Below are 8,754 nucleotides of genomic sequence, written 5' to 3'. Positions count from 1 at the left end.
TACATTGGATGGCACCTGAAAAGGAGCTACTGATGTAGCTCCTTTTTTCTCCATGCCTGTTCAGAAAGAGTACATTTGTGTATATATATTAAGCAAATATCTTTTCTTTGTTCTTTATCATGTTAACATAAACTGTACTGACTTTGTATCAGTATTTAAGTATTGTTAATTTTCCTTCATATTTCAAATTACAGAATATCACAAAAATAAAAATAAAAACAAAAAATAATATATTGTGAGAGTTATTAGCACATATGACAGTGACATGCATATGACATAAAGCTAAAGACAATATATGAGACTTTGGGGACACCCCATCATTTAGAGGTAGGAGAAATGATAAAGAGCCAAGAAGGGAGGCTGAGAAAAAACATTGAGAGATACAGGATGTAGGAAGAAAACAGACCTGTTCTGTTAGCATGCAGCTCAAGTCAGAGTGTTTCTGAGTAGAGTGTGTTGAGCTCCAAATGCTGGTGACAGATCAAGTAAGATGAGGCCTGAGGGAAAAAAGGACAGCAGTTTTAGCAACACAGAGGCCACTATTAATCTTGAAAGAAAAGTTGGGGGCCTGGAGAGATGGCTCAACAGATAACAGCACTTCCTGCTCTAGCTGAGGACCCTGGCTCAGTTCCTAGGAGCCACGTGGTGACTTACAGTCCTCTGTAAACTCAAATTCCAGGGGATCTGATGCCTCCTTCTGGCCTCTAAGTACATCAGGCATGCATGTGGTGCACATACATGCATGTGGTGCACATACATACATGCAGACAAAATATTCAGTCAGATAAAAAAAATTTTTTAATCTTTAAAATAAAGAGTTTTCACATGTGATAGATTGTTCTGTAAATGTTTCTTCTAGATTGAAATAATCCCTCCTAGAGGGAGAAAGGGAGTTCATAAAACTCATGAGAAACTTCCAAGACTCAGGAAGCTCACAAAACCTAAAAAGACTCATGAGTCCCCTCCCTCAAGTTAATGAAAGTAAACAACTGCTGGGAAGGAGACCCTTCCACGGTGTGACTGCCTAGGGATCTTCAGTGATACAGCTTTAAGTCCTGACTCATGCCTGTGGGACAAGTGGTTTTTCACTGATGCAACTTCCAAAAAGTCATCCATGCCCCTGCAACCCCCCAAAACTCATTGGTCCACAGAGCAGGACTTGGATGGAACTATTCTTTCTATATGGCTAAATAGAATCAAACTGCCTAGGAAAAGTCACACAAGAGTTAAAAAGAACTTGATTAAAGAAATTTCATGAAGAATGAGATGAAAAATTAAAGACAGTAATTATATTGAGTAGGATCATAGAAAATTTTTTATTTTTCTCTTTTTTTTTTTAAAGCTGTGTGCTACCAAGACCCAGATGTAACCAATATCCAAGTTTATTTTGAGATTGGTTTATTTTTAATTTATGTGTATGAGTGTTTTGCTTGCATGTATGTAAGTATACCACAGGTGTGCAATACTGGCAGAAGCCAGGAGTTGAATCCCCTGGAACTGGAGTTATGGATGGTTATTAACCACCACGTGGGTGCTGGGAATCTAACCTGGGTCCACACAAGAGCAGTCAGTGCTCTTAACCACAAAGCCGTCTCTCCAACCCCATGAAAAGGTTTTTCTACTTGAAAAGTTTGGGAGAAGGGAGGGATAAGGGACTATTGTTTAACAAAACTACCTTTTCTGCTGCCAAAAACACTCCATTGTGTATGCAGTCACTTTATACAAGGCTCTCTACAATGATAACTGCTAACCTACTTAAAGACAAGTATCATGCTTCACAAGCACTATCAACCTTTATTTTATTTTTTTTACATTACAGTTTTTTTATTATTATTACACCTCCATAATACACATGTGGAGGTCAGAGGACAGCTTGTGGGAGTTGGGTCTCTCCTTCCACATGTGGATTCCAAGAATCAAACTCAGGTCCTCAGGCTTAAGGGCCCCAAGTCTTTACCTACTGAGTCATCTCAGTGGCCCCTCCTCCACCTTTCAGAGTGTCTCTCACTGAACTTGAAGCTCATCAATTTAGCTAGGCTGGCTAGTCAATGAGCTTCAAGGATCTGTTTATCTCCTTCCCTGTCCCTGCTCCCCTACCCCCTCAGCTTAGCAACTAAGCTTCATAATGTCCTGCTTTTTCTGTGGGTTCTGGGAATCCAATTCAGGTCCTCATGATTACATGGCAGCATACTTTACCAACTGAGCCATCTCCTCAGCCTTTGTTTTGATTTGGGGTTTTGGGTTTTAGCAGTACTAAGAATTGAACCCAGGGCTTTACACATGCTAGGCAAGTACTCTACGACTGAGCTATTTGGCCCTACTGTATGTTTCGGTTAAATACCAGGACAGCAAAAAGAACTGGAAATTTTAGAGATTTCAGTTCTGACATTTGACTCTATATCCTCTCTAAGTCCTCTGAGTAGTTGTTGCAGAATGAGAAAAAAAATCATAGTAAGGTACATTTTAAAAAGAACTCTCAGGGTCACCAGGCATGGCAGTGCAAGCCTTTAGTCCCAGCACTTGGGAGGTAGAGGCAGGCGGATCTCTGTGAGTCCAAGGCAAGTTCGGTGTACATGGCAAGTTCCAGACCAGCTGGGGCTACAGGGAGACCCTGTCTCAAAAAGACCAAAAACGGGTCAACAAGATGGCTCAGAGGGTGAAGGCTCTTTCTGCCAAGGTTGATGACCTGAGTTCCATCCCTAGGACCCACATGATAGAGGAGAGAATCAACTCCAATAATTTGTCCTCGGACAGCCACATCAACACTGTGGCACACATGCATGCACACACATACACACACACAGTTTAAAAAATTTTTTTAAAAAGTCTAATTCATTTTGGGGGGCGGTGCTTACCTGTATGTATACAGGGATTTGAACTCAGGTCCTCTACTTATACATCAAGTGCTCTTAACTGCTGAGTTATTTTCCCAGGCCCTCCTCATCAATTTTTGTATACTTGGTAGGAAGCAACACATAAAATTACTGAATCAGCAAAATTTCAAAAATTCAATTATGGTGTTTATACTCTACTACTAATTTTTAAAGCTGTACTGTAGCTCAGGGGTACAGCACTTACCTAGCATGTGTGAGGTCCTAGTTTCAATCCTCAGCAAAATAAAATAACATAAAACAAAAGCTATACCATTATTCTAGAAACATTATCTTATGACAGGATATTTAAGCAAACAAGATTTTAGCACGTTTTAAAAATTGACATGTTTATACCAAAATACTGTTTTCTTTCTTTTTAAATTTTCTTTCATTTTTTTTTTGTATTAGGGTCTCACTATGTGGCTTCCAACTCATTATGTAGCAAAGGCTAGCCTTGAACTCTTTTATCCTCCTGCATCTACCTTGAGAGTAATGGAATTACAGGACTTTGCAACCATGTCTGGCAAAATTCAATGCTTTTTAAAATCAAAAAGAAAGACAACTAACTACCTTTGTCATAGTTACATTTAAGGCAGTATGAGAGAAGGCAAGTCTCTTATTTTAAATCAGTCTGATTTCAATGATCCCTACTTGTATTTAGTATTTATTACTTATCTATAAAAGATTTTACTTATAAAAGATTAAGAAAAAAACAGCATTATGACTTTAATTCCTTTTTATTTTACTTTATTTTCTTTTTTGAGACAGGGGCTCACTATGTAGCTCTGGCTGACCTGCAACTTGCTATATAGACCAGGCTGGTCTTGAACTCAGAGATCTGCCTGCCTCAGCTTTCCAAGTGCTGGGATTCTAGGTGTGCACCTCCAAGCCCAGTGGCTTTAATTCTTCTATATAGATGACCTTAATGCTAATTCTTAATAAGTGCTTGTGGGCTATGGCTTATTTTGCTGACTTCTTCTAGGCCTCAATCACAGAACCCTAGTAACATAAAAATACCTACTACTTTTAACTCTGCTCTTTGATAAATATAAACAAGAAAGTAGGGGAATCTTATGCTTTTTTTTTTTTAGTATACTGCCAAGAGAACAGCAGACACGGCAGTAAGAGAAGAGCCAGCAGCTTTAGGCTACCTTAAGGGAACAAGAAAGTTAACTTCTCAAGGCTGGGGAGATGGTTTACAGTGCAAACATTCAGACCTGAATTCCCAGCACAAACAGAAAAAGGTCCTGGTTTGTACACCTAAGGCCCCAGCACTGAGGGCTGAAGACAAGGGAACCCCTGGGACTTACTGCACAGCCGAACTAGCCTAAAACCTGGCCTCAAGTGCCTAAGATGGAGAGCACAGAGGAGAATACCAGATTTCTCTGACCTCCACACCCTAAGAAACAGCACATGCACACACATGCATATGTATCACACACACACACACACACACACACACACACACACACAGAAATTTAATTTTGTTACGCAACAGAGAGAAATTAAGAAACTGACATTAAGGCCAGTGTGGCACATGCCTTTAATCCCAGCACTCTGGAGGTAGAGGCCAGTCCTGTCTACATAGCATGTTCTAAGCCAGCTAGGACAACATAGTGAGACCCTGACTCAGAAAAAGAAAGTACCATTAGCAATTTGCCCTGTAGCCTAATGGTTAAGAGCATGAGCTTTGGAGTAGATGACCACAGTCCGAGTCTCAAGTTGTCGACTAACTAGTTGTTCCATCTAGGCCTACTTAAACTCCAAGGCTCTATTTTAACATAAAAGGGATGATGACAATCCCCATTTCACAAAATAATTCACTTAAATTCCTTATTATGGTGCCAAAACTTATGTATTCTCAAATGCTTAACAAAAAAAGGATAAAATAGCAGTACATGATTCATACTCAGCCAACAAAAAGGAATCATCAATAAGCACAACTTAGATGACTCTCAAAAGCATTATGATGAAAGAAACCAGTATTAAAAGCTTATATACGATATGATTCCAATTATATGACCTTTCTTTAATTAATTTAAAAAAAAATTTTTTTGGTATTTTTGAGACAGGGTCTCCCTGTAGCCCCAGCTGTCCTAAACTCACTATGTAGGACCAGGCTAGCCTTGAACTCACAGACATCCACCTGGAACTCACTATGTAGACCACGCTGGCCTATACTCATAGAGATCCACCTGCCTCTGCTTCCCAGGTGCTGGGATTAAAGGTGTGCGCCACCAAGACCAGCAATTAATTAATTTATTTTTATGTGTATGAGGTTTGCCCATACACACGTAAGTGTACCTATGTCCGGCCCGCATGTATGTAAGTATACTGTGTTATACAATGCCCACAGGGGACAGAAGAGGGTCAGCTTCCCTTGAACTGGAATTAGGGATGATTATTAGTCTGCAAGAGCAGTCAGTGCTCTTAACTACTAAGCCGTCTCTTCAACCCCTATAAAAACAGATCTGTGGTTGCTGGTGGAATGGATTAGGGGGTAGTGTAACCACAGAGAACATGAGGGAGTTTGGGGGAGGTGAACTGCTCTATATCACGGTTACAGTCATAGTTATACAAATGTATACATAGGTTAAAATAATTACTCCAGGGGGCTGGAGAGATGGCTCAACGATTAAGAACACTGGTTGTTCTTACAGAAGACCCGGGTTCAAATCCCAGCACCCACACAGCAGCTAACAACTGTCCGTAACTCCAGTCCCAGGGGATCCAACAGCCTAGCCTCTTCTGACCTCTGCAGGCATTGCACAACAGGGGTGCACTTACCTACATGCAGGCAACATACCAATACACATAAAATAAAAATAATATTTTTTAAAAATAATAATACTCCAGTCTATGATGACAAGAAAACATAAGATAAAATTTAAATTGACAGGTTTCTAGGACTAATTTCAACTGTCAACTTGACTGGATTAAGAAACTCATTGGAGGGGCTGGAGAGATGGCTCAGCAGTTAAGAACACTGGTTGTTTTTGCAGAAGATCCGGGTTTGAATCCCAGCACCCACATGGCAGCTAACAACTGTCCGTAACTCCAGTTCCAGGGGATCCGACGGCCCCTTCTGTCCTCTGCCGGCATTGCACAACAGGGTGCATTTACCTACATGCAGGCAATACACTCATACACATAAAATTAAAAAAAAAAAAAAAAAAAGAAAAGAAACACCCTGGAGTCACAGATTTGAGTGTGTCTGTGGGTTTTTTTCTAGGGAGGACTAACTAAGGGTGAAAAGACCCATTTTGAATGTGAACAGCACTAGTATAAACTGGTTAATGGACATATAAAACCTCGCTATACTATTTAAGACTGTTTTGTAAGCCTAAAATTATTAAATCATTCAAAATACATTAAAAAGTTAAATGCCAGGAGATGGAGAAATGGCTCTGCAGTTAAGAGCACTTGCTGTTCTTTGAGAGGACCCACCCAAGTTCACTTCCCAGAACCCATGTTAGACAACTCACAATCAGCTGCTCAATTCCCTGGACCTCTAGCTCTAGAGGATCTGAAGCCCTCTTCTGGCTTCTGTAGACACTTGCACATACTCACACACATCAATTAATCAATCTTTCTCCTACAGCACTGCAGAGGTCTAAATAGACCCTTCTTTTACACTGTCTTCCTTCAATCTGGTCTCAAAGAGCAGCCAATGCAATCCATTTAAAAGATAAGCCAAGATCATACTATTCTCTTGCTTCAAAATCTTCCAGTTCCTCTTTTCACACAAAATTAAAGTTTTTATTAATTGCTGACCAGGACTCCAAGATCTTATCCTTACATTGGCCTTATGGTCTTATCTCTCAGAACTTCCTGCTTGTTGCCTAGCCTATCCCTTGCTGTTCTGTTCCATGAACACATCAAGCATTCTTCTGACTCAGGTCTTTGAACAAGCTGTCCTCGATGCCCAAGGAGCTCTTCTGTTAAATGTTCAGAGTTAACTCTTTTACAATCTGTGATAAACTGCTGTAGTAATAGCTACTAGCCTGTTCATTTTTCTCTACATGCAACATGACTTTGTCCTATAATCAAAAGGTAGAATCATAAGCCAGGTGTGGTGGCTCAGACCTACAATCCCAACACTGAGGCAGGAAGATTGCCTCAAGATCCAGACCAACCTGAGTGACACTGTGAGCCCCAATCTCCAAAATAAACAAACAAAAAAGATGGACTCAACTTCATCACTCAATAATGTGATGTGATGTGCAGACCAATGTGGGCTTGCCCTCTCTTGAGGCTGAAACCACATTTGCCACTACTGGAATGAGAGCCACATGGAGAGAGGTCCTAGCCATGGGAGTAAAACCACTAGATGTGTCTAGTCCCATCTGACTCAGTCCAAATCCAATCGCCCAAACAACACAAAATGTAACATATTCATAAAAAAAATCTTTCATTAACATGTATTAGTCAACAATTTCAAACTGTTGCTGCTAATCATTATTTAATCCCTACAATAGAATTAGAGATTTAAATGTTTAAAACTACCAGAAGACATAAATCAACATTTATGCAATCAACATTCTAGATATAATAAAAAAGAAAAGTAAAAGAATAGCATTTGAACCAAGTGTGGTGGCATATGCCTTTAATCCCAGCACTGGGGAGGCAGAGGCAAGCAGATCTCTGAGTTCCAGGCCAGCTGGGGCTACAGGGAGACCAAAAAGACAAAGAGAGAGACAGAGAGACAGAGAGACAGAGAGACAGAGAGAGGAAAGGAAAAAGAGAGGCCAGAAAGGGGAAAAGAAGGGAAAGGGGAAGAGAAATAAAATGAAAAAGAAAGTACTTGAGCTGCAGACATAGCTCAGTGATAGAGCATTTATTTGCCTAGCATACATACATAAGGCTCTATAACAAAAATAATCAAAACTAAAATCTTAAGATAATATATTATGGATGTATTAGAAAGAAAATTCAGGTCTTGGGTGAGGCTTAAGAGCACTTGCTGCACAAGCATGAAGACCAGAGTTCAAATCACTGGAACCTGTGTTAAAAACCAGGCATGGCTGCATGTGCCTATAACCCAAGGCTGAGATAGAAGGATCTCAGGGAGATAAGTGGATCCTGGGAGCTTGCTAATCAGCCAGCCTAGGTGAAATGGCAAGATTCAGGTTCAGTGAAAGACCCTGTCTCAAGAGAATAAGGCAGAGTGTGATCCAGCAGGCCATCCAATGATCTCCTCTGCCTCCATTGGTACGTACGTACGTATACACACACACACACACACACATTAAAATTAGGGAGTGGAGAGATGGCTCAGCCATTAAGAGCAGTGGCTGCTCTTGAGAAGGACCTGGGATTGGTTCTCAGCACCCACATGGCAGTGGCTACCAGTCCATAACTCCAGTTCCGGGGGATCTGATAGCTGCCTTGGGGGATCTGATAGCTGCCTTTTGGCCTCTGCAGGCATTGCACACTACGTGCACTTACATACATGCACTTGCCTCCAAGCCTGATGACCTTGAGTTCGACCCTCGGGACCCATGCAATGGAAGGAGAGAACCCAATCTCAAAAGTTGTCCTCTGACCCCACATACATGCATGCGTGAGCACAAATGCACACATACACTCTCTAAACAAATAAATAAATGTAACAAAATATTTTAAGTATGATAAAGCAAATATTCTAAAATATTAACAGTAAAATCCAGAAGGCAGACATGAGTGCTCATGTGATTTCACCTTCACTGTATTTAAATTATTTTCATAATAAAATTAGAATTTAAAAATCTGTATATCAAATCCAATTCTCTTAACAGAAAGTAGATATAGCGCATGAATAGACATTTCACACAAGAAATGTGGCCAAACATAAGAAAAGATATTCTGACAATCTCAGAGCCAAAAACAATACCATTTTTCA

The 8,754-nt window shown here is 40.3% G+C and overlaps 1 protein-coding gene across 3 annotated transcripts in view; it reads right to left on the bottom strand.

Moving 5' to 3' along the window:
- The window catches only part of Elf1 (E74 like ETS transcription factor 1), a 101,671-nt gene that overhangs the window by 78,490 nt on the left and 14,427 nt on the right, over positions 1–8,754 (bottom strand). For 2 of the 3 annotated variants that reach the window (XM_029556978.1, XM_017794764.2), the window contains exon 2: positions 407–497. The exons of the other annotated variant lie outside the window; for it this stretch is intronic. The gene's annotated coding sequence lies outside the window, so the exon portion shown is untranslated. The remainder of the gene's footprint in view (positions 1–406; positions 498–8,754) is intronic. 3 annotated transcript variants of the gene reach the window in all.

Source organism: Nannospalax galili, unplaced genomic scaffold (assembly GCF_000622305.1).
Source record: "Nannospalax galili isolate Female #2095 unplaced genomic scaffold, S.galili_v1.0 scaffold386, whole genome shotgun sequence".
Taxonomy (NCBI): Eukaryota; Metazoa; Chordata; class Mammalia; order Rodentia; family Spalacidae; genus Nannospalax; species Nannospalax galili.
Note: the sequence above shows the minus strand (reverse complement) of the source record. Positions and strands in the feature narration are given on the sequence as shown.